Here is a 27,412-nt window from a genome sequence, read left to right as displayed (position 1 = left end):
AACACAAAGAAGTTTCTCAGAAAGCTTCTTTCTCTTTGTTATCGGAGGATATTTCCTTTGGCCCTATAGTCTTCAAAGGGATCCGAAATATCTGTTCTCAGATTACACAGAAATAAGGCTAGCAAAGAGATCCACGAAATACAGATGTAACTCTGTGAGATGAATTAACAGAACACTTATCAGTTTCTCAGAAAGCTTCTTTCCAGATTTCATCTGAGGATATTTCCTTTTTCACCATAGCCCTATAAGGGCTTCCCAATATCACTTTGCCAATTCCCCAAGAACTGTCTTAGCGAAAGTCTTCTTCTAGGGAAAGCTGTAACTCTGTGAGATGATTTCACAGAACACAAAGAAGTTTCTCAGAAAGCTTCTTTCTCTTTGTTATCGGAGGATATTTCCTTTGGCCCTATAGTCTTCAAAGGTATCCGAAATATCTGTTCTAGGTTTCCACAGAATTAAGGCTAGCAAAGAGATCCACGAAATACAGATGTAACTCTGTGAGATGAATTAACAGAACACTAAGCAGTTCTCAGAAAGCTTCTTTCCAGATTTCATCTGAGGATATTTCCTTTTTCACCATAGCCCTCTATGGGCTTCCAAATATCACTCTGCCAATTCCACAAGAACTGTCTTAGCGAAAAGCTTCTTGAGGGGAAAGCTGTAACTCTGTGAGATGATTTCACAGAACACAAAGAAGTTTGCCAGAAAGCTTCTTTCTCTTTGTTATCGGAGGAAATTTGCATTGGCCCAGTAGTCTTCAAAGGGATCCGAAATATCTGTTCTCAGATTCCACAGAAATAAGGCTAGCAAAATAATCCACGAAATACAGATGTAACTCGGTGATATGAATTAACAGAACACTAAGCAGTTTCTCAGAAAGCTTCCTTGAAGATTTCATCTGAGGATATTTCCTTTTTCACCATAGCCGTCTATGGGCTTCCAAATATCACTTTGCCAATTCCACAAGAACTGTCTTAGCGAAAGGCTTTTCTAGGGAAAGCTGTAACTCTGTGAGATGATTTCACAGAACACAAAGAAGTTTCTCAGAAAGCTTCTTTCTCTTTGTTATCAGAGGATATTTCCTTTGGCCCTATAGTCTTCAAAGGGATCCGAAATATCTGTTCTCAGATTCCACAAAAATAAGGCTAGCAAAGAGATCCACGAAATACAGATGTAACTCTGTGAGATGAATTAACAGAACACTAAGCAGTTTCTCAGAAAGCTTCTTTCCAGATTTCATGTGAGGATATTTCCTTTTTCACCATAGCCCTCTAGGGTCTTCCATATATCACTTTGCCAATTCCACAAGAGCTGTCTTAGCGATAGGCTTCTTGAGGGGAAAGCTGTAACTCTGTGAGATGGTTTCACAGAACACAAAGCAGTTTCTCAGGAAGCTTCTCTCTCTTTGTTATCGGAGGATATTTCCTTTGGCCCTATAGTCTTCAAAGGGATCCGAAATATCTGTTCTCAGATTCCACAGAAATAAGGCTGGCAAAGAGATACACGAAATACAGATGTAACTGTGTGAGATGAATTAACAGAACACTAAGCAGTTTCTCAGAAAGCTTCTTTCCAGATTTCATCTGAGGATATTTCCTTTTTCAACATACCCCTCTATGGGCTACCAAATATCACTTTGCCAATTCCACAAGAACTGTCTTAGCGAAAGGCTTCTTCTAGGAAAAGCTGTAACTCTGTGAGATGATTTCACAGAACACAAAGAAGTTTCTCAGAAAGCTTCTTTCTCTTTGTTATCGGAGGATATTTCCTTTGGCCCTATAGTCTTCAAAGGGATCCAAAATATCTGTTCTCAGATTACACAAAAATAAGGCTAGCAAAGAGATCCACGAAATACAGATGTAACTCTGTGAGATGAATTAACAGAACACTAAGCAGTTTCTCAGAAAGCTTCTTTCCAGATTTCATCTGAGGATATTTCCTTTTTCACCATAGCCCTCTAGGGTCTTCCATATATCACTTTGCCAATTCCACAAGAGCTGTCTTAGCGATAGGCTTCTTGAGGGGAAAGCTGTAACTCTGTGAGATGGTTTCACAGAACACAAAGCAGTTTCTCAGGAAGCTTCTCTCTCTTTGTTATCGGAGGATATTTCCTTTGGCCCTATAGTCTTCAAAGGGATCCGAAATATCTGTTCTCAGATTCCACAGAAATAAGGCTGGCAAAGAGATACACGAAATACAGATGTAACTGTGTGAGATGAATTAACAGAACACTAAGCAGTTTCTCAGAAAGCTTCTTTCCAGATTTCATCTGAGGATATTTCCTTTTTCAACATACCCCTCTATGGGCTACCAAATATCACTTTGCCAATTCCACAAGAACTGTCTTAGCGAAAGGCTTCTTCTAGGAAAAGCTGTAACTCTGTGAGATGATTTCACAGAACACAAAGAAGTTTCTCAGAAAGCTTCTTTCTCTTTGTTATCGGAGGATATTTCCTTTGGCCCTATAGTCTTCAAAGGGATCCGAAATATCTGTTCTCAGATTACACAGAAATAAGGCTAGCAAAGAGATCCACGAAATACAGATGTAACTCTGTGACATGAATTAACAGAACACTAAGCAGTTTCTCAGAAAGCTTCTTTCCAGATTTCATCTGAGGATATTTCCCTTTTCACCATAGCACTCTATGGGCTTCCAAATATCACTTTGCCAATTCCACAAGAACTGTCTTAGCGAAAGGCTTCTTGAGGGGAAAGCTGTAACTCTGTGACATGATTTCACACAACACAAAGAAGTTTCTCAGAAAGCTTCTTTCTCTTTGTTATCGGAGGATATTTCCTTTGGCCCTATAGTCTTCAAAGGGATCCGAAATATCTGTTCTCAGATTCCACAGAAATAAGGCTAGCAAAGAGATCCACGAAATACAGATGTAACTCTGTGAGATGAATTAACAGAACACTAAGCAGTTTCTCAGAAACCTTCTTTCCAGATTTTATCTAGGGATATTTCCTTTTTCACCATAGCCCTCTAGGGGCTTCCATATATCACTTTGCCAATTCCACAAGGACTGTCTTAGCGCAAGGCTTCTTGAGAGGAAAGCTGTAACTCTGTGAGATGATTTCACAGAACACAAAGAAGTTTCTCAGAAAGCTTCTTTCTCTTTGTTATCGGAGGATATTTCCTTTGGCCCTATAGTCTTCAAAGGGAACCGAAATATCTGTTCTCATATTCCACAGATATAAGGCTAGCAAAGAGATCCACGAAATAGAGATGTAATTCTGTGAGATGAATTAACAGAACACTAAGCAGTTTCTCAGAAAAATTCTTTCCAGATTTCATCGGAGGATATTTCCTTTTTCACCATAGCCCTCTATGGACTTCCCAATATCACTTTGCCAATTCCACAAGAACTGTCTTAGCCAAAGGCTTCTTGACGGGAAAGCTGTAACTCTGTGAGATGATTTCAAGGAACACAAAGAAGTTTGTCAGAAAGCTTCTTTCTCTTTGTTATCGGAGGATATTTCCTTTGGCCCTATAGTCTTCAAAGGGATCCGAAATATCTGTTCTCAGATTCCACAGAAATAAGGCTAGCAAAGAGATCCACGAAATACAGATGTAACTCTGTGAGATGAATTAACAGAACACTTATCAGTTTCTCAGAAAGCTTCTTTCCAGATTTCATCTGAGGATATTTCCTTTTTCACCATAGCCCTATAAGGGCTTCCCAATATCACTTTGCCAATTCCCCAAGAACTGTCTTAGCGAAAGTCTTCTTCTAGGGAAAGCTGTAACTCTGTGAGATGATTTCACAGAACACAAAGAAGTTTCTCAGAAAGCTTCTTTCTCTTTGTTATCGGAGGATATTTGCATTGGCCCTGTAGTCTTCAAAGGGATCCGAAATATCTGTTCTCAGATTCCACAGAAATAAGGCTAGCAAAGAGATCCACGAAATACAGATGTAACTCTGTGATATGAATTAACAGAACACTAAGCAGTTTCTCAGAAAGCTTCTTTGCAGATTTCATCTGAGGATATTTCCTTTTTCACCATAGCCGTCTATGGGCTTCCAAATATCACTTTGCCAATTCCACAAGAACTGTCTTAGGGAAAGGCTTCTTGAGGGGAAAGCTGTAACTCTGTGAGATGATTTTACAGAACACAAAGAAGTTTGTCAGAAAGTTTCTTTCTCTTTGTTATCGGAGGATATTTGCTTTGGCCCTGTAGTTTTCAAAGGGATCCGAAATATCTGTTCTCAGATTCCACAGAAATAAGGCTAGCAAAGAGATCCACGAAATACAGATGTAACTCTGTGAGATGAATTAACAGAACACTAAGCAGTTTTTCAGAAAGCTTCTTTCCATATTTCAACTGAGGATATTTTCTTTTTCACCATAGCCGTCTATAGGCTTACAAATATCACTTTGCCAATTTCACAAGAACTGTCTTAGCGAAAGTCTTCTTCTAGGGAAAGCTGTAACTCTGTGAGATGATTTCACAGAACACAAAGAAGTTTCTCAAAAAGCTTCTTTCTCTTTGTTATCGGAGGATATTTGCATTGGCCCTGTAGTCTTCAAAGGGATCCGAAATATCTGTTCTCAGATTCCACAGAAAGAAGGCTAGCAAAGAGATCCACGAAATACAGATGTAACTCTTTGAGATGAATTAACAGAACACTAAGCAGTTTCTCAGAAAGCTTCTTTCCAGATTTCATCTGTGGATATTTCCTTTTTCACCATAGCCCTCTATGGGCTTCCCAATATCACTTTGCCAATTCCAAAAGAACTGTCTTAGCGAAAGGCTTCTTGAGGGGAAAGCTGTAACTCTGTGAGATGATTTCAGAGAACACAAAGAAGTTTCTCAGAAAGCGTCTTTCTCTTTGTTATCGGAGGATATTTCCTTTGGCCCTATGGTCTTCAAAGGGATCCGAAATATCTGTTCTCAGATTCCACAGAAATAAGGCTAGCAAAGAGATCCTATAAATACAGACGTAACTCTGTGAGATGAATTAACAGAACACTAAGCATTTTCTCAGAAAGCTTCTTTCCAGATTTCATCTGAGGATATTTCCTTTTTCACCATAGCCCTATATGGGCTTCCCAATATCACTTTGCCAATTCCACAAGAACTGCCTTAGCGAAAGGCTTCTTGACGGGAAAGGTGTAACTCTGTGAGATGATTTCACAGAACACAAAGAAGTTACTCAGAAAGCTTCTTTCTCTTTGTTATCGGAGGATATTTCCTTTGGCCCTATAGTCTTCAAAGGGATCCGAAATATCTGTTCTCAGATTCCACAGAAATAAGGCTAGCAAATACATCCACGAAATACAGATGTAACACTGTGAGATGAATTAACAGAACACTAAGCAGTTTCTCAGAAAGCTTCTTTCCAGATTTCATCTGAGGATATTTCCTTTTTCACCATAGCCCTCTATGGGCTTCCCAATATCACTTTGCCAATTCCAGATGAACTGTCTTAGCGAAAGGCTTCTTGAGGGGAAAGCTGTAACTCTGTGAGTTGATTTCACAGAACACAAAGAAGTTTCTCAGAAAGCTTCTTTCTCTTTGTTATCGGAGGATATTTCCTTTGGCCCTATAGTCTTCAAAGGGATCCGAAATATCTGTTCTCAGATTCTACAGAAATAAGGCTAGCAAACAGATGCACGGAATACAGATGTAACTCTGTGAGATGAATTAACAGAACACTAAACAGTTCTTCAGAAAGCTTCTTTCCAGATTTCATCTGAGGATATTTCCTTTTTCACCATAGCCTTCTATGGGCTTCCCAATATCACTTTGACAATTCCACAAGAACTGTCTTAGCGAAAGGCTTCTTGAGGTGAAAGCTGTAACTCTGTGAGATGATTTCACAGAACACAAAGAAGTTTCTCAGAAAGCTTCTTTCTCTTTGTTATCGGAGGATATTTCCTTTGGCCCTATAGTCCTCAAAGGGATCCGAAATATCTGTTCTCAGATTCCACAGAAATAAGGCTAGCAAAGAGATCCACGAAATACAGATGTAACACTGTGAGATGAATAAACAGAACACTAAGCAGTTTCTCAGAAAGCTTCTTTCCAGATTTCATCTGAGGATATTTCCTTTTTCACCATAGCCCTCTATGGGCTTCCAAATATCACTTTGCCAATTCCGCAATAACTGTCTTAGCGAAAGGCTTCTTGAGGGGAAAGCTGTAACTCTGTGAGATGATTTCACAGAACACAAAGAAGTTTCTCAGAAAGCTTCTTTCTCTTTCTTATCGGAGGATATTTCCTTGGCCCTATAATCTTCAAAGGGATCTGAAATATCTGTTCTCAGATTCCACAGAAATAAGGCTAGCAAAGAGATTCACGAAATACAGATGTAACTCTGTGAGATGAATTAACAGAACACTAAGCAGTTTCTCAGAAAGCTTCTTTCCAGATTTCATCTGAGGATATTTCCTTTTTCAACATAGCCCTCTAGGGACTTCCAAATATCACTCTGCCAGTTCCACAAGAACTGTCCTAGCGAAAGGCTTCTTGAGGGGAAAGCTGTAACTCATTGAGATTATTTCACAGAACACGAGGAAGTTTCTCAGAAAGCTTCTTTCTCTTTGTTATCGGAGGACATTTCCTTTGGCCCAATAGTCTTCAAAGGAATCCGAAATATCTGTTCTCAGATTCCACAGAAATAAGGCTAGCAAAGAGATCCACGAAATACAGATGTAACTCTGTGAGATGAATTAACAGAACACTTAGCAGTTTCTCAGAAAGCTTCTTTACAGATTTCATCTGAGGATATTTCCTTTTTCACCATAGCCCTCTAGGGGCTTCCATATATCACTTTGCCAATTCCACAAGGACTGTCTTAGCGCAAGGCTTCTTGAGGGGAAAACTGTAACTCTGTGAGATGATTTCACAGAACACAAAGAATTTTCTCAGAAAGCTTCTTTCTCTTTGTTATCGGAGGATATTTCCTTTGGCCCTATAGTCTTCAAAGGGAACCGAAATATCTGTTCTCATATTCCACAGATATAAGGCTAGCAAAGAGATCCACGAAATAGAGATGTAATTCTGTGAGATGAATTAACAGAACACTAAGCAGTTTCTCAGAAAAATTCTTTCCAGATTTCATCGGAGGATATTTCCTTTTTCACCATAGCCCTCTATGGACTTCCCAATATCACTTTGCCAATTCCACAAGAACTGTCTTAGCCAAAGGCTTCTTGACGGAAAAGCTGTAACTCTGTGAGATGATTTCAAGGAACACAAAGAAGTTTGTCAGAAAGCTTCCTTCTCTTTGTTATCGGAGGATACTTCCTTTGGCCCTGTAGTCTTCAAAGGGATCGGAAATATCTGTTCTCAGATTCCACAGAAATAAGGCTAGCAAAGAGATCCACGAAATACAGATGTAACTCTGTGAGATGAATCAACAGAACACTAAGCAGTTTCTCAGAAAGCTTCTTTCCAGATTTCATCTGTGGATATTTCCTTTTTCACCATAGCCCTCTATGGGCTTCCCAATATCACTTTGCCAATTCCACAAGAACTGTCTCAGCGAAAGGCTTCTTGAGGGGAAAGCTGTAACTCTGTGAGATGATTTCAGAGAACACAAAGAAGGTTCTCAGAAAGCGTCTTTCTCTTTGTTATCGGAGGATATTTCCTTTGGCCCTATGGTCTTCAAAGGGATCCGAAATATCTGTTCTCAGATTCCACAGAAATAAGGCTAGCAAAGAGATCCTATAAATACAGATGTAACTCTGTGAGATGAATTAACAGAACACTAAGCAGTTTCTCAGAAAGCTTCTTTCCAGATTTCATCTGAGGATATTTCCTTTTTCACCATAGCCCTCTATGGGCTTCCCAATATCACTTTGCCAATTCCACAAGAACTGCCTTATCGAAAGGCTTCTTGACGGGAAAGCTGTAACTCTGTGAGATGATTTCACAGAACACAAAGAAGTTACTCAGAAAGCTTCTTTCTCTTTGTTATCGGAGGATATTTCCTTTGGCCCTATAGTCTTCAACGGGATACGAAATATCTGTTCTCAGGTTCTACAGAAATAAGGGTAGGAAAGAGATCCAAGAAATACAGATGGAACTCTGTGAGATGATTTAACAGAACACTAAGCAGTTTCTCAGAAAGCTTCTTTCCAGATTTCATCGGAGGATATTTCCTTTTTCACCATAACCTTCTATGGGCTTCCAAATATCACTTTGCCAATTCCACAACAACTGTCTAAGCGAAAGGCTTCTTGAGGGGAAAGCTGTAACTCTGTGAGATGATTTCACAGAACACAAAGAAGTTTCTCAGAAAGCTTCTTTCTCTTTGTTATCGGAGGATATTTCCTTGGCCCTATAATCTTCAAAGGGATCTGAAATATCTGTTCTCAGATTCCACAGAAATAAGGCTATCAAAGAGATCCACGAAATACAGATGTAACTCTGTGAGATGAATTAACAGAACACTAAGCAGTTTCTCAGAAAGCTTCTTTCCAGATTTCATTTGAGGATATTTCCTTTTTCAACATAGCCCTTTAGGGGCTTCCAAATATCACTCTGCCAATTCCACAAGAACTGTCCTAGCGAAAGGCTTCTTGAGGGGAAAGCTGTAACTCATTGAGGTGATTTCACAAAACACAAAGAAGTTTCTCAGAAAGCTTCTTTCTCTTTGTTATCGGAGGATATTTCCTTTGGCCCTATAGTCTTCAAAGGGATCCGAAATATCTGTTCTCAGATTCCACAGAAATAAGGCTAGCAAAGAGATCAACGAAATACAGATGTAACTCTGTGAGATGAATTAACAGAACACTTATCAGTTTCTCAGAAAGCTTCTTTCCAGATTTCATCTGAGGATATTTCCTTTTTCACCATAGCCCTATAAGGGCTTCCCAATATCACTTTGCCAATTCCCCAAGAACTGTCTTAGCGAAAGTCTTCTTCTAGGGAAAGCTGTAACTCTGTGAGATGATTTCACAGAACACAAAGAAGTTTCTCAGAAAGCTTCTTTCTCTTTGTTATCGGAGGATATTTGCATTGGCCCTGTAGTCTTCAAAGGGATCCGAAATATCTGTTCTCAGATTCCACAGAAATAAGGCTAGCAAAGAGATCCACGAAATACAGATGTAACTCTGTGATATGAATTAACAGAACACTAAGCAGTTTCTCAGAAAGCTTCTTTGCAGATTTCATCTGAGGATATTTCCTTTTTCACCATAGCCGTCTATGGGCTTCCAAATATCACTTTGCCAATTCCACAAGAACTGTCTTAGGGAAAGGCTTCTTGAGGGGAAAGCTGTAACTCTGTGAGATGATTTTACAGAACACAAAGAAGTTTGTCAGAAAGTTTCTTTCTCTTTGTTATCGGAGGATATTTGCTTTGGCCCTGTAGTTTTCAAAGGGATCCGAAATATCTGTTCTCAGATTCCACAGAAATAAGGCTAGCAAAGAGATCCACGAAATACAGATGTAACTCTGTGACATGAATTAACAGAACACTAAGCAGTTTTTCAGAAAGCTTCTTTCCATATTTCAACTGAGGATATTTTCTTTTTCACCATAGCCGTCTATAGGCTTACAAATATCACTTTGCCAATTTCACAAGAACTGTCTTAGCGAAAGGCTTCTTCTAGGGAAAGCTGTAACTCTGTGAGATGATTTCACAGAACACAAAGAAGTTTCTCAGAGAGCTTCTTTCTCTTTGTTATCGGAGGATATTTCCTTTGGACCTATTGTCTTCAAAGGGATCCGAAATATCTGTTCTCAGATTGCACAGAAATAAGGCTAGCAAAGAGATCCACGAAATACAGATGTAACTCTGTGAGATGAATTAACAGAACACTAAGCAGTTTCTCAGAAAGCTTCTTTCCAGATTTTATCTAGCGATATTTCCTGTTTCACCATAGCCCTCTAGGGGCTTCCATATATCACTTTGGCAATTCCACAAGGACTGTCTTAGCGCAAGGCTTCTTGAGAGGAAAGCTGTAACTCTGTGAGATGATTTCACAGAACACAAAGAAGTTTCTCAGAAAGCTTCTTTCTCTTTGTTATCGGAGGATATTTCCTTTGGCCCTATAGTCTTCAAAGGGAACCGAAATATCTGTTCTCAGATTCCACAGAAATAAGGCTAGCAAAGAGATCCTATAAATACAGATGTAACTCTGTGAGATGAATTAACAGAACACTAAGCATTTTCTCAGAAAGCTTCTTTCCAGATTTCATCTGAGGATATTTCCTTTTTCACCATAGCCCTATATGGGCTTCCCAATATCACATTGCCAATTCCACAAGCACTGCCTTAGCGAAAGGCTTCTTGACGGGAAAGCTGTAACTCTGTGAGATGATTTCACAGAACACAAAGAAGTTACTCAGAAAGCTTCTTTCTCTTTGTTATCGGAGGATATTTCCTTTGGCCCTATAGTCTTCAAAGGGATCCGAAATATCTGTTCTCAGATTCCACAGAAATAAGGCTAGCAAATACATCCACGAAATACAGATGTAACACTGTGAGATGAATTAACAGAACACTAAGCAGTTTCTCAGAAAGCTTCTTTCCAGATTTCATCTGAGGATATTTCCTTTTTCACCATAGCCCTCTATGGGCTTCCCAATATCACTTTGCCAATTCCAGAAGAACTGTCTTAGCGAAAGGCTTCTTGAGGGGAAAGCTGTAACTCTGTGAGTTGATTTCACAGAACACAAAGAAGTTTCTCAGAAAGCTTCTTTCTCTTTGTTATCGGAGGATATTTCCTTTGGCCCTATAGTCTTCAAAGGGATCCGAAATATCTATTCTCAGATTCTACAGAAATAAGGCTAGCAAACAGATGCACGAAATACAGATGTAACTCTGTGAGATGAATTAACAGAACACTAAACAGTTCTTCAGAAAGCTTCTTTCCAGATTTCATCTGAGGATATTTCCTTTTTCACCATAGCCTTCTATGGGCTTCTCAATATCACTTTGACAATTCCACAAGAACTGTCTTAGCGAAAGGCTTCTTGAGGTGAAAGCTGTAACTCTGTGAGATGATTTCACAGAACACAAAGAAGTTTCTCAGAAAGCTTCTTTCTCTTTGTTATCGGAGGATATTTCCTTTGGCCCTATAGTCCTCAAAGGGTTCCGAAATATCTGTTCTCAGATTCCACAGAAATAAGGCTAGCAAAGAGATCCACGAAATACAGATGTAACACTGTGAGATGAATAAACAGAACACTAAGCAGTTTCTCAGAAAGCTTCTTTCCAGATTTCATCTGAGGATATTTCCTTTTTCACCATAGCCCTCTATGGGCTTCCGAATATCACTTTGCCAATTCCGCAATAACTGTCTTAGCGAAAGGCTTCTTGAGGGGAAAGCTGTAACTCTGTGAGATGATTTCACAGAACACAAAGAAGTTTCTCAGAAAGCTTCTTTCTCTTTCTTATCGGAGGATATTTCCTTGGCCCTATAATTTTTAAAGGGATCTGAAATATCTGTTCTCAGATTCCACAGAAATAAGGCTAGCAAAGAGATTCACGAAATAAAGATGTAACTCTGTGAGATGAATTAACAGAACACTAAGCAGTTTCTCAGAAAGCTTCTTTCCAGATTTCATCTGAGGATATTTCCTTTTTCAACATAGCCCTCTAGGGACTTCCAAATATCACTCTGCCAGTTCCACAAGAACTGTCCTAGCGAAAGGCTTCTTGAGGGGAAAGCTGTAACTCATTGAGATTATTTCACGGAACACGAAGAAGTTTCTCAGAAAGCTTCTTTCTCTTTGTTATCGGAGGACATTTCCTTTGGCCCAATAGTCTTCAAAGGGATCCGAAATATCTGTTCCCAGATTCCACAGAAATAAGGCTAGCAAAGAGATCCACGAAATACAGATGTAACTCTGTGATATGAATTAACAGAACACTAAGCAGTTTCTCAGAAAGCTTCTTTGCAGATTTCATCTGAGGATATTTCCTTTTTCACCATAGCCGTCTATGGGCTTCCAAATATCACTTTGCCAATTCCACAAGAACTGTCTTAGGGAAAGGCTTCTTGAGGGGAAAGCTGTAACTCTGTGAGATGAATTTACAGAACACAAAGAAGTTTGTCAGAAAGTTTCTTTCTCTTTGTTATCGGAGGATATTTGCTTTGGCCCTGTAGTTTTCAAAGGGATCCGAAATATCTGTTCTCAGATTCCACAGAAATAAGGCTAGCAAAGAGATCCACGAAATACAGATGTAACTCTGTGAGATGAATTAACAGAACACTAAGCAGTTTTTCAGAAAGCTTCTTTCCATATTTCAACTGAGGATATTTTCTTTTTCACCATAGCCGTCTATAGGCTTACAAATATCACTTTGCCAATTTCACAAGAACTGTCTTAGCGAAAGGCTTCTTCTAGGGAAAGCTGTAACTCTGTGAGATGATTTCACAGAACACAAAGAAGTTTCTCAGAAAGCTTCTTTCTCTTTGTTATCAGAGGATATTTCCTTTGGCCCTATAGTCTTCAAAGGGAACCGAAATATCTGTTCTCAGATTCCCCAGAAATAAGGCTAGCAAAGAGATCCACGAAATACAGATGTAATTCGGTGAGATGAATTAACAGAACACTAGGTAGTTTCTCAAAAAAATTCTTTCCAGATTTCATCGGAGGATATTTCCTTTTTCACCATAGCCCTCTATAGACTTCCAAATATCACTTTGCCAATTCCACAAGAACTGTCTTAGCGAAAGGCTTCTTGACGGGAAAGCTGTAACTCTGTGAGATGATTTCAAGGAACACAAAGAAGTTTGTCAGAAAGCTTCTTTCTCTTTGTTATCGGAGGATACTTCCTTTGGCCCTGTAGTCTTCAAAGGGATCCGAAATATCTGTTCTCAGATTCCACAGAAAGAAGGCTAGCAAAGAGATCCACGAAATACAGATGTAACTCTTTGAGATGAATTAACAGAACACTAAGCAGTTTCTCAGAAAGCTTCTTTCCAGATTTCATGTGTGGATATTTCCTTTTTCACCATAGCCCTCTATGGTCTTCCGAATATCACTTTGCCAATTCCGCAATAACTGTCTTAGCGAAAGGCTTCTTGAGGGGAAAGCTGTAACTCTGTGAGATGATTTCACAGAACACAAAGAAGTTTCTCAGAAAGCTTCTTTCTCTTTCTTATCGGAGGATATTTCCTTGGCCCTATAATTTTTAAAGGGATCTGAAATATCTGTTCTCAGATTCCACAGAAATAAGGCTAGCAAAGAGATTCACGAAATAAAGATGTAACTCTGTGAGATGAATTAACAGAACACTAAGCAGTTTCTCAGAAAGCTTCTTTCCAGATTTCATCTGAGGATATTTCCTTTTTCAACATAGCCCTCTAGGGACTTCCAAATATCACTCTGCCAGTTCCACAAGAACTGTCCTAGCGAAAGGCTTCTTGAGGGGAAAGCTGTAACTCATTGAGATTATTTCACGGAACACGAAGAAGTTTCTCAGAAAGCTTCTTTCTCTTTGTTATCGGAGGACATTTCCTTTGGCCCAATAGTCTTCAAAGGGATCCGAAATATCTGTTCCCAGATTCCACAGAAATAAGGCTAGCAAAGAGATCCACGAAATACAGATGTAACTCTGTGATATGAATTAACAGAACACTAAGCAGTTTCTCAGAAAGCTTCTTTGCAGATTTCATCTGAGGATATTTCCTTTTTCACCATAGCCGTCTATGGGCTTCCAAATATCACTTTGCCAATTCCACAAGAACTGTCTTAGGGAAAGGCTTCTTGAGGGGAAAGCTGTAACTCTGTGAGATGAATTTACAGAACACAAAGAAGTTTGTCAGAAAGTTTCTTTCTCTTTGTTATCGGAGGATATTTGCTTTGGCCCTGTAGTTTTCAAAGGGATCCGAAATATCTGTTCTCAGATTCCACAGAAATAAGGCTAGCAAAGAGATCCACGAAATACAGATGTAACTCTGTGAGATGAATTAACAGAACACTAAGCAGTTTTTCAGAAAGCTTCTTTCCACATTTCAACTGAGGATATTTTCTTTTTCACCATAGCCGTCTATAGGCTTACAAATATCACTTTGCCAATTTCACAAGAACTGTCTTAGCGAAAGGCTTCTTCTAGGGAAAGCTGTAACTCTGTGAGATGATTTCACAGAACACAAAGAAGTTTCTCAGAAAGCTTCTTTCTCTTTGTTATCAGAGGATATTTCCTTTGGCCCTATAGTCTTCAAAGGGAACCGAAATATCTGTTCTCAGATTCCCCAGAAATAAGGCTAGCAAAGAGATCCACGAAATACAGATGTAATTCGGTGAGATGAATTAACAGAACACTAGGTAGTTTCTCAAAAAAATTCTTTCCAGATTTCATCGGAGGATATTTCCTTTTTCACCATAGCCCTCTATGGACTTCCAAATATCACTTTGCCAATTCCACAAGAACTGTCTTAGCGAAAGGCTTCTTGACGGGAAAGCTGTAACTCTGTGAGATGATTTCAAGGAACACAAAGAAGTTTGTCAGAAAGCTTCTTTCTCTTTGTTATCGGAGGATACTTCCTTTGGCCCTGTAGTCTTCAAAGGGATCCGAAATATCTGTTCTCAGATTCCACAGAAAGAAGGCTAGCAAAGAGATCCACGAAATACAGATGTAACTCTTTGAGATGAATTAACAGAACACTAAGCAGTTTCTCAGAAAGCTTCTTTCCAGATTTCATGTGTGGATATTTCCTTTTTCACCATAGCCCTCTATGGGCTTCCCAATATCACTTTGCCAATTCCAAAAGAACTGTCTTAGCGAAAGGCTTCTTGAGGGGAAAGCTGTAACTCTGTGAGATGATTTCAGAGAACACAAAGAAGTTTCTCAGAAAGCGTCTTTCTCTTTGTTATCGGAGGATATTTCCTTTGGCCCTATGGTCTTCAAAGGGATCCGAAATATCTGTTCTCAGATTCCACAGAAATAAGGCTAGCAAAGAGATCCTATAAATACAGATGTAACTCTGTGAGATGAATTAACAGAACACTAAGCATTTTCTCAGAAAGCTTCTTTCCAGATTTCATCTGAGGATATTTCCTTTTTCACCATAGCCCTATATGGGCTTCCCAATATCACTTCGCCAATTCCACAAGAACTGCCTTAGCGAAAGGCTTATTAACGGGAAAGCTGTAACTCTGTGAAATGATTTCACAGAACACAAAGAAGTTACTCAGAAAGCTTCTTTCTCTTTGTTATCGGAGGATATTTCCTTTGGCCCTATAGTCTTCAAAGGGATCCGAAATATCTGTTCTCAGATTCCACAGAAATAAGGCTAGCAAATACATCCACGAAATACAGATGTAACACTGTGAGATGAATTAACAGAACACTAAGCAGTTTCTCAGAAAGCTTCTTTCCAGATTTCATCTGAGGATATTTCCTTTTTCACCATAGCCCTCTATGGGCTTCCCAATATCACTTTGCCAATTCCAGAAGAACTGTCTTAGCGAAAGGCTTCTTGAGGGGAAAGCCGTAACTCTGTGAGTTGATTTCACAGAACACAAAGAAGTTTCTCAGAAAGCTTCTTTCTCTTTGTTATCGGAGGATATTTCCTTTGGCCCTATAGTCTTCAAAGGGATCCGAAATATCTGTTCTCAGATTCTACAGAAATAAGGCTAGCAAACAGATGCACGAAATACAGATGTAACTCTGTGAGATGAATTAACAGAACACTAAACAGTTCTTCAGAAAGCTTCTTTCCAGATTTCATCTGAGGATATTTCCTTTTTCACCATAGCCTTCTATGGGCTTCCCAATATCACTTAGACAATTCCACAAGAACTGTCTTAGCGAAAGGCTTCTTGAGGTGAAAGCTGTAACTCTGTGAGATGATTTCACAGAACACAAAGAAGTTTCTCAGAAAGCTTCTTTCTCTTTGTTATCGGAGGATATTTCCTTTGGCCCTATAGTCCTCAAAGGGATCCGAAATATCTGTTCTCAGATTCCACAGAAATAAGGCTAGCAAAGAGATCCACGAAATACAGATGTAACACTGTGAGATGAATAAACAGAACACTAAGCAGTTTCTCAGAAAGCTTCTTTCCAGATTTCATCTGAGGATATTTCCTTTTTCACCATAGCCCTCTATGGGCTTCCAAATATCACTTTGCCAATTCCGCAATAACTGTCTTAGCGAAAGGCTTCTTGAGGGGAAAGCTGTAACTCTGTGACATGATTTCACAGAACACAAAGAAGTTTCTCAGAAAGCTTCTTTCTCTTTCTTATCGGAGGATATTTCCTTGGCCCTATAATCTTCAAAGGGATCTGAAATATCTGTTCTCAGATTCCACAGAAATAAGGCTAGCAAAGAGATTCACGAAATACAGATGTAACTCTGTGAGATGAATTAACAGAACACTAAGCAGTTTCTCAGAAAGCTTCTTTCCAGATTTCATCTGAGGATATTTCCTTTTTCAACATAGCCCTCTAGGGACTTCCAAATATCACTCTGCCAGTTCCACAAGAACTGTCTTAGCGAAAGGCTTCTTGAGGGGAAAGCTGAAACTCATTGAGATTATTTCACAGAACACGAAGAAGTTTCTCAGAAAGCTTCTTTCTCTTTGTTATTGGAGGACATTTCCTTTGGCCCAATAGTCTTCAAAGGGATCCGAAATATCTGTTCTCAGATTCCACAGAAATAAGGCTAGCAAAGAGATCAACGAAATACAGATGTAACTCTGTGAGATGAATTAACAGAACACTTAGCAGTTTCTCAGAAAGCTTCTTTACAGATTTCATCTGAGGATATTTCCTTTTTCACCATAGCCCTATAAGGGCTTCCCAATATCACTTTGCCAATTCCACAAGAACTGTCTTAGCGAAAGGCTTCTTCTAGGGAAAGCTGTAACTCTGTGAGATGATTTCACAGAACACAAGGAAGTTTCCCAGAAAGCTTCTTTCTCTTTGTTATCGGAGGATATTTCCTTTGGCCCTATAGTCTTCAAAGGGATCCGAAATATCGGTTCTCAGATTCCACAGAAATAAGGCTAGCAAATACATCCACGAAATACAGATGTAACTCTGTGGGATGAATTAACAGAACACTCAGCAGTTTCTCAGAAAGCTTCTTTCCAGATTTCAACTGAGGATATTTCCTTTTTCACCATAGCTGTCTATAGGCTTACAAATATCACTTTGCCAATTTCACAAGAACTGTCTTAGCGAAAGGCTTCTTCTAGGGAAAGCTGTAACTCTGTGAGATGATTTCACAGAACACAAAGAAGTTTCTCAGAAAGCTTCTTTCTCTTTGTTATCGGAGGATATTTCCTTTGGCCCTATAGTCTTCAAAGGGATCCGAAATATCTGTTCTCAGATTCCACAGAAATAAGGCTAGCAAAGAGATCCACGAAATACAGATGTAACTCTGTGAGATGAATTAACAGAACACTAAGCAGTTTCTCAGAAAGCTTCTTTCCAGATTTTATCTAGCGATATTTCCTGTTTCACCATAGCCCTCTAGGGGCTTCCATATATCACTTTGCCAATTCCACAAGGACTGTCTTAGCGAAAGGCTTCTTGAAGGGAAAGCTGTAACTCTGTGAGATGATTTCACAGAACACAAAGAAGTTTCTCAGAAAGCTTCTTTCTCTTTGTTATCGGAGGATATTTCCTTTGGCCCTATAGTCTTCAAAGGGAACCGAAATATCTGTTCTCAGATTCCCCAGAAATAAGGCTAGCAAAGAGATCCACGAAATACAGATGTAATTCTTTGAGATGAATTAACAGAACACTAGGTAGTTTCTCAGAAAAATTCTTTCCAGATTTCATCGGAGGATATTTCCTTTTTCACCATAGCCCTCTATGGACTTCCAAATATCACTTTGCCAATTCCACAAGAACTGTCTTAGCGAAAGGCTTCTTGACGGGAAAGCTGTAAGTCTGTGAGATGATTTCAAGGAACACAAAGAAGTTTGTCAGAAAGCTTCTTTCTCTTTGTTATCGGAGGATACTTCCTTTGGCCCTGTAGTCTTCAAAGGGATCCGAAATATCTGTTCTCAGATTCCACAGAAAGAAGGCTAGCAAAGAGATCCACGAAATACAGATGTAACTCTTTGAGATGAATTAACAGAACACTAAGCAGTTTCTCAGAAAGCTTCTTTCCAGATTTCATCTGTGGATATTTCCTTTTTCACCATAGCCCTCTATGGGCTTCCCAATATCACTTTGCCAATTCCAAAAGAACTGTCTTAGCGAAAGGCTTCTTGAGGGGAAAGCTGTAACTCTGTGAGATGATTTCAGAGAACACAAAGAAGTTTCTCAGAAAGCGTCTTTCTCTTTGTTATCGGAGGATATTTCCTTTGGCCCTATGGTCTTCAAAGGGATCCGAAATATCTGTTCTCAGATTCCACAGAAATAAGGCTAGCAAAGAGATCCTATAAATACAGATGTAACTCTGTGAGATGAATTAACAGAACACTAAGCATTTTCTCAGAAAGCTTCTTTCCAGATTTCATCTGAGGATATTTCCTTTTTCACCATAGCCCTATATGGGCTTCCCAATATCACTTTGCCAATTCCACAAGAACTGCCTTAGCGAAAGGCTTCTTGACGGGAAAGCTGTAACTCTGTGAGATGATTTCACAGAACACAAAGAAGTTACTCAGAAAGCTTCTTTCTCTTTGTTATCGGAGGATATTTCCTTTGGCCCTATAGTCTTCAAAGGGATCCGAAATATCTGTTCTCAGATTCCACAGAAATAAGGCTAGCAAATACATCCACGAAATACAGATGTAACACTGTGAGATGAATTAACAGAACACTAAGCATTTTCTCAGAAAGCTTCTTTCCAGATTTCATCGGAGGATATTTCCTTTTTCACCATTACCTTCTATGGGCTTCCAAATATCACTTTGCCAATTCCACAACAACTGTCTTAGCGAAAGGCTTCTTGAGGGGAAAGCTGTAACTCTGTGAGATGATTTCACAGAACACAAAGAAGTTTCTCAGAAAGCTTCTTTCTCTTTGTTATCGGAGGATATTTCCTTGGCCCTATAATCTTCAAAGGGATCTGAAATATCTGTTCTCAGATTCCACAGAAATAAGGATAGCAAAGAGATCCACGAAATACAGATGTAACTCTGTGAGATGAATTAACAGAACACTAAGCAGTTTCTCAGAAAGCTTCTTTCCAGATTTCATCTGAGGATATTTCCTTTTTCAACATAGCCCTCTAGGGGCTTCCAAATATCACTCTGCCAATTCCACAAGAACTGTCCTAGCGAAAGGCTTCTTGAGGGGAAAGCTGTAACTCATTGAGATGATTTCACGGAACACGAAGAAGTTTCTCAGAAAGCTTCTTTCTCTTTGTTATCGGAGGACATTTCCTTTGGCCCAATAGTCTTCAAAGGGATCCGAAATATCTGTTCCCAGATTCCACAGAAATAAGGCTAGCAAAGAGATCCACGAAATACAGATGTAACTCTGTGATATGAATTAACAGAACACTAAGCATTTTCTCAGAAAGCTTCTTTGCAGATTTCATCTGAGGATATTTCCTTTTTCACCATAGCCGTCTATGGGCTTCCAAATATCACTTTGCCAATTCCACAAGAACTGTCTTAGGGAAAGGCTTCTTGAGGGGAAAGCTGTAACTCTGTGAGATGAATTTACAGAACACAAAGAAGTTTGTCAGAAAGTTTCTTTCTCTTTGTTATCGGAGGATATTTGCTTTGGCCCTGTAGTTTTCAAAGGGATCCGAAATATCTGTTCTCAGATTCCACAGAAATAAGGCTAGCAAAGAGATCCACGAAATACAGATGTAACTCTGTGAGATGAATTAACAGAACACTAAGCAGTTTTTCAGAAAGCTTCTTTCCACATTTCAACTGAGGATATTTTCTTTTTCACCATAGCCGTCTATAGGCTTACAAATATCACTTTGCCAATTTCACAAGAACTGTCTTAGCGAAAGGCTTCTTCTAGGGAAAGCTGTAACTCTGTGAGATGATTTCACAGAACACAAAGAAGTTTCTCAGAAAGCTTCTTTCTCTTTGTTATCAGAGGATATTTCCTTTGGCCCTATAGTCTTCAAAGGGAACCGAAATATCTGTTCTCAGATTCCCCAGAAATAAGGCTAGCAAAGAGATCCACGAAATACAGATGTAATTCGGTGAGATGAATTAACAGAACACTAGGTAGTTTCTCAAAAAAATTCTTTCCAGATTTCATCGGAGGATATTTCCTTTTTCACCATAGCCCTCTATGGACTTCCAAATATCACTTTGCCAATTCCACAAGAACTGTCTTAGCGAAAGGCTTCTTGACGGGAAAGCTGTAACTCTGTGAGATGATTTCAAGGAACACAAAGAAGTTTGTCAGAAAGCTTCTTTCTCTTTGTTATCGGAGGATACTTCCTTTGGCCCTGTAGTCTTCAAAGGGATCCGAAATATCTGTTCTCAGATTCCACAGAAAGAAGGCTAGCAAAGAGATCCACGAAATACAGATGTAACTCTTTGAGATGAATTAACAGAACACTAAGCAGTTTCTCAGAAAGCTTCTTTCCAGATTTCATGTGTGGATATTTCCTTTTTCACCATAGCCCTCTATGGGCTTCCCAATATCACTTTGCCAATTCCAAAAGAACTGTCTTAGCGAAAGGCTTCTTGAGGGGAAAGCTGTAACTCTGTGAGATGATTTCAGAGAACACAAAGAAGTTTCTCAGAAAGCGTCTTTCTCTTTGTTATCGGAGGATATTTCCTTTGGCCCTATGGTCTTCAAAGGGATCCGAAATATCTGTTCTCAGATTCCACAGAAATAAGGCTAGCAAAGAGATCCTATAAATACAGATGTAACTCTGTGAGATGAATTAACAGAACACTAAGCATTTTCTCAGAAAGCTTCTTTCCAGATTTCATCTGAGGATATTTCCTTTTTCACCATAGCCCTATATGGGCTTCCCAATATCACTTCGCCAATTCCACAAGAACTGCCTTAGCGAAAGGCTTATTAACGGGAAAGCTGTAACTCTGTGAAATGATTTCACAGAACACAAAGAAGTTACTCAGAAAGCTTCTTTCTCTTTGTTATCGGAGGATATTTCCTTTGGCCCTATAGTCTTCAAAGGGATCCGAAATATCTGTTCTCAGATTCCACAGAAATAAGGCTAGCAAATACATCCACGAAATACAGATGTAACACTGTGAGATGAATTAACAGAACACTAAGCAGTTTCTCAGAAAGCTTCTTTCCAGATTTCATCTGAGGATATTTCCTTTTTCACCATAGCCCTCTATGGGCTTCCCAATATCACTTTGCCAATTCCAGAAGAACTGTCTTAGCGAAAGGCTTCTTGAGGGGAAAGCCGTAACTCTGTGAGTTGATTTCACAGAACACAAAGAAGTTTCTCAGAAAGCTTCTTTCTCTTTGTTATCGGAGGATATTTCCTTTGGCCCTATAGTCTTCAAAGGGATCCGAAATATCTGTTCTCAGATTCTACAGAAATAAGGCTAGCAAACAGATGCACGAAATACAGATGTAACTCTGTGAGATGAATTAACAGAACACTAAGCAGTTTCTCAGAAAGCTTCTTTCCAGATTTCATCTGAGGATATTTCCTTTTTCAACATAGCCCTCTAGGGACTTCCAAATATCACTCTGCCAGTTCCACAAGAACTGTCTTAGCGAAAGGCTTCTTGAGGGGAAAGCTGAAACTCATTGAGATTATTTCACAGAACACGAAGAAGTTTCTCAGAAAGCTTCTTTCTCTTTGTTATTGGAGGACATTTCCTTTGGCCCAATAGTCTTCAAAGGGATCCGAAATATCTGTTCTCAGATTCCACAGAAATAAGGCTAGCAAAGAGATCAACGAAATACAGATGTAACTCTGTGAGATGAATTAACAGAACACTTAGCAGTTTCTCAGAAAGCTTCTTTACAGATTTCATCTGAGGATATTTCCTTTTTCACCATAGCCCTATAAGGGCTTCCCAATATCACTTTGCCAATTCCACAAGAACTGTCTTAGCGAAAGGCTTCTTCTAGGGAAAGCTGTAACTCTGTGAGATGATTTCACAGAACACAAAGAAGTTTCTCAGAAAGCTTCTTTCTCTTTGTTATCGGAGGATATTTCCTTTGGCCCTATAGTCTTCAAAGGGATCCGAAATATCTGTTCTCAGATTCCACAGAAATAAGGCTAGCAAAGAGATCCACGAAATACAGATGTAACTCTGTGAGATGAATTAACAGAACACTAAGCAGTTTCTCAGAAAGCTTCTTTCCAGATTTTATCTAGCGATATTTCCTGTTTCACCATAGCCCTCTAGGGGCTTCCATATATCACTTTGCCAATTCCACAAGGACTGTCTTAGCGAAAGGCTTCTTGAAGGGAAATCTGTAACTCTGTGAGATGATTTCACAGAACACAAAGAAGTTTCTCAGAAAGCTTCTTTCTCTTTGTTATCGGAGGATATTTCCTTTGGCCCTATAGTCTTCAAAGGGAACCGAAATATCTGTTCTCAGATTCCCCAGAAATAAGGCTAGCAAAGAGATCCACGAAATACAGATGTAATTCTGTGAGATGAATTAACAGAACACTAGGTAGTTTCTCAGAAAAATTCTTTCCAGATTTCATCGGAGGATATTTCCTTTTTCACCATAGCCCTCTATGGACTTCCAAATATCACTTTGCCAATTCCACAAGAACTGTCTTAGCGAAAGGCTTCTTGACGGGAAAGCTGTAAGTCTGTGAGATGATTTCAAGGAACACAAAGAAGTTTGTCAGAAAGCTTCTTTCTCTTTGTTATCGGAGGATACTTCCTTTGGCCCTGTAGTCTTCAAAGGGATCCGAAATATCTGTTCTCAGATTCCACAGAAAGAAGGCTAGCAAAGAGATCCACGAAATACAGATGTAACTCTTTGAGATGAATTAACAGAACACTAAGCAGTTTCTCAGAAAGCTTCTTTCCAGATTTCATCTGTGGATATTTCCTTTTTCACCATAGCCCTCTATGGGCTTCCCAATATCACTTTGCCAATTCCAAAAGAACTGTCTTAGCGAAAGGCTTCTTGAGGGGAAAGCTGTAACTCTGTGAGATGATTTCAGAGAACACAAAGAAGTTTCTCAGAAAGCGTCTTTCTCTTTGTTATCGGAGGATATTTCCTTTGGCCCTATGGTCTTCAAAGGGATCCGAAATATCTGTTCTCAGATTCCACAGAAATAAGGCTAGCAAAGAGATCCTATAAATACAGATGTAACTCTGTGAGATGAATTAACAGAACACTAAGCATTTTCTCAGAAAGCTTCTTTCCAGATTTCATCTGAGGATATTTCCTTTTTCACCATAGCCCTATATGGGCTTCCCAATATCACTTTGCCAATTCCACAAGAACTGCCTTAGCGAAAGGCTTCTTGACGGGAAAGCTGTAACTCTGTGAGATGATTTCACAGAACACAAAGAAGTTACTCAGAAAGCTTCTTTCTCTTTGTTATCGGAGGATATTTCCTTTGGCCCTATAGTCTTCAAAGGGATCCGAAATATCTGTTCTCAGATTCCACAGAAATAAGGCTAGCAAATACATCCACGAAATACAGATGTAACACTGTGAGATGAATTAACAGAACACTAAGCATTTTCTCAGAAAGCTTCTTTCCAGATTTCATCGGAGGATATTTCCTTTTTCACCATTACCTTCTATGGGCTTCCAAATATCACTTTGCCAATTCCACAACAACTGTCTTAGCGAAAGGCTTCTTGAGGGGAAAGCTGTAACTCTGTGAGATGATTTCACAGAACACAAAGAAGTTTCTCAGAAAGCTTCTTTCTCTTTGTTATCGGAGGATATTTCCTTGGCCCTATAATCTTCAAAGGGATCTGAAATATCTGTTCTCAGATTCCACAGAAATAAGGATAGCAAAGAGATCCACGAAATACAGATGTAACTCTGTGAGATGAATTAACAGAACACTAAGCAGTTTCTCAGAAAGCTTCTTTCCAGATTTCATCTGAGGATATTTCCTTTTTCAACATAGCCCTCTAGGGGCTTCCAAATATCACTCTGCCAATTCCACAAGAACTGTCCTAGCGAAAGGCTTCTTGAGGGGAAAGCTGTAACTCATTGAGATGATTTCACAGAACACAAAAAGTTTCTCAGAAAGCTTCTTTCTCTTTGTTATCGGAGGATATTTCCTTTGGCCCTATAGTCTTCAAAGGGATCCGAAATATCTGTTCTCAGATTTCACAGAAATAAGGCTAGCAAAGAGATCCACGAAATACAGATGTAACTCTGTGAGATGAATTAACAGAACACTAAGCAGTTTCTCAGAAAGCTTCTTTCCAGATTTCATCTGAGGATATTTCCTTTTTCACCATAGCCCTCCATGGGCTTCCCAATATAACTTTGACAATTCCACAAGAACTGTCTTATCGAAAGACTTCTTGAGGGGAAAGCTGTAATTCTGTGAGATGATTTCACAGAACACAAAGAAGTTTCTCAGAAACCTTCTTTCTCTTTGTTATCGGAGGATATTTCCTTTGGCCCTATAGTCCTCAAAGGGATCCGAAATATCTGTTCTCATATTCCACAGAAATAAGACTAGCAAAGAGATCCACGAAATACAGATGTAACTCTGTGACATGAATTAACAGAACACTAAGCAGTTTCTCAGAAAGCTTCTTTCCAGATTTCATCTGAGGATATTTTCCTTTTCACCATAGCCCTTTATGGGCTTCCAAATATCACTTTGCCAATTCCACAAGAACTGTCTTAGCGAAAGGCTTCTTGAGGGGAAAGTTGTAACTCTGTGAGATGATTTCACACAACACAAAGAAGTTTCTCAGAAAGCTTCTTTCTCTTTGTTATCGGAGGATATTTCCTTTGGCCCTATAGTCTTCAAAGGGATCCGAAATATCTGTTCTCAGATTCCACAGAAATAAGGCTAGCAAAGAGATCCACGAAATACAGATGTAACTCTGTGAGATGAATTAAAAGAACACTAAGCAGTTTCTCAGAAACCTTCTTTCCAGATTTTATCTAGGGATATTTCCTTTTTCACCATAGCCCTCTAGGGGCTTCCATATATCACTTTGCCAATTCCACAAGGACTGTCTTAGCGCAAGGCTTCTTGAGGGGAAAGCTGTAACTCTGTGAGATGATTTCACAGAACACAAAGAAGTTTCTCAGAAAGCTTCTTTCTCTTTGTTATCGGAGGATATTTCCTTTGGCCCTATAGTCTTCAAAGGGAACCGAAATATCTGTTCTCAGATTCCACAGAAATAAGGCTAGCAAAGAGATCCACGAAATACAGATGTAACGCTGTGAGATGAATCAACAGAACACTAAGCAGTTTCTCAGAAAGCTTCTTTCCAGATTTCATCTGTGGATATTTCCTTTTTCACCATAGCCCTCTAGGGGCTTCCCAATATCACTTTGCCAATTCCACAAGAACTGTGTCAGCGAAAGGCTTCTTGAGGGGAAAGCTGTAACTCTGTGAGATGATTTCAGAGAACACAAAGAAGTTTCTCAGAAAGCGTCTTTCTCTTTGTTATCGGAGGATATTTCCTTTGGCCCTATGGTCTTCAAAGGGATCCGAAATATCTGTTCTCAGATTCCACAGAAATAAGGCTAGCAAAGAGATCCTATAAATACAGATGTAACTCTGTGAGATGAATTAACAGAACACTAAGCAGTTTCTCAGAAAGCTTCTTTCCAGATTTCATCTGAGGATATTTCCTTTTTCACCATAGCCCTATATGGGCTTCCCAATATCAATTTGCCAATTCCACAAGAACTGCCTTATCGAAAGGCTTCTTGACGGGAAAGCTGTAACTCTGTGAGATGATTTCACAGAACACAAAGAAGTTACTCAGAAAGCTTCTTTCTCTTTGTTATCGGAGGATATTTCCTTTGGCCCTATAGTCTTCAACGGGATCCGAAATATCTGTTCTCAGGTTCTACAGAAATAAGGGTAGCAAAGAGATCCAAGAAATACAGATGGAACTCTGTGAGATGATTTAACAGAAAACTAAGCAGTTTCTCAGAAAGCTTCTTTCCAGATTTCATCGGAGGATATGTCCTTTTTCACCATAACCTTCTATGGGCTTCCAAATATCACTTTGCCAATTCCACAACAACTGTCTAAGCGAAAGGCTTCTTGAGGGGAAAGCTGTAACTCTGTGAGATGATTTCACAGAACACAAAGAAGTTTCTCAGAAAGCTTCTTTCTCTTTGTTATCGGAGGATATTTCCTTGGCCCTATAATCTTCAAAGGGATCTGAAATATCTGTTCTCAGATTCCACAGTAATAAGGCTAGCAAAGAGATCCACGAAATACAGATGTAACTCTGAGAGATGAATTAACAGAACACTAAGCAGTTTCTCAGAAAGCTTCTTTCCAGATTTCATTTGAGGATATTTCCTTTTTCAACATAGCTCTTTAGGGGCTTCCAAATATCACTCTGCCAATTCCACAAGAACTGTCCTAGCGAAAGGCTTCTTGAGGGGAAAGCTGTAACTCATTGAGGTGATTTCACAAAACACAAAGAAGTTTCTCAGAAAGTTTCTTTCTCTTTGTTATCGGAGGATATTTCCTTTGGCCCTATAGTCTTCAAAGGGATCCGAAATATCTGTTCTCAGATTCCACAGAAATAAGGCTAGCAAAGAGATCCACGAAATACAGATGTAACTCTGTGAGATGAATTAACAGAACACTTATCAGTTTCTCAGAAAGCTTCTTTACAGATTTCATCTGAGGATATTTCCTTTTTCACCATAGCCCTATAAGGGCTTCCCAATATCACTTTGCCAATTCCCCAAGAACTGTTTTAGCGAAAGTCTTCTTCTAGGTAAAGCTGTAACTCTGTGAGATGATTTCACAGAACACAAAGAAGTTTCTCAGAAAGCTTCTTTCTCTTTGTTATCGGAGGATATGTGCATTGGCCCTGTAGTCTTCAAAGGGATCCGAAATATCTGTTCTCAGATTCCACAGAAATAAGGCTAGCAAAGAGATCCACGAAATACAGATGTAACTCTGTGATATGAATTCACAGAACACTAAGCAGTTTCTCAGAAAGCTTCTTTGCAGATTTCATCTGAGGATAATTCCTTTTTCACCGTAGCCGTCTATGGGCTTCCAAATATCACTTTGCCAATTCCACAAGAACTGTCTTAGGGAAAGGCTTCTTGAGGGGAAAGCTGTAACTCTGTGAGATGATTTTACAGAACACAAAGAAGTTTGTCAGAAAGTTTCTTTCTCTTTGTTATCGGAGGATATTTGCTTTGGCCCTGTAGTTTTCAAAGGGATCCGAAATATCTGTTCTCAGATTCCACAGAAATAAGGCTAGCAAAGAGATCCACGAAATACAGATGTAACTCTGTGAGATGAATTAACAGAACACTAAGCAGTTTTTCAGAAAGCTTCTTTCCATATTTCAACTGAGGATATTTTCTTTTTCACCATAGCCGTCTATAGGCTTACAAATATCACTTTGCCAATTTCACAAGAACTGTCTTAGCGAAAGGCTTCTTCTAGGGAAAGCTGTAACTCT

Source organism: Macaca fascicularis, chromosome 15 (genome assembly GCF_037993035.2).
Source record: "Macaca fascicularis isolate 582-1 chromosome 15, T2T-MFA8v1.1".
NCBI lineage: Eukaryota > Metazoa > Chordata > Mammalia > Primates > Cercopithecidae > Macaca > Macaca fascicularis.
The sequence above is the reverse complement of the archived record's forward strand: the minus strand, read 5'-3'. Positions refer to the sequence as shown.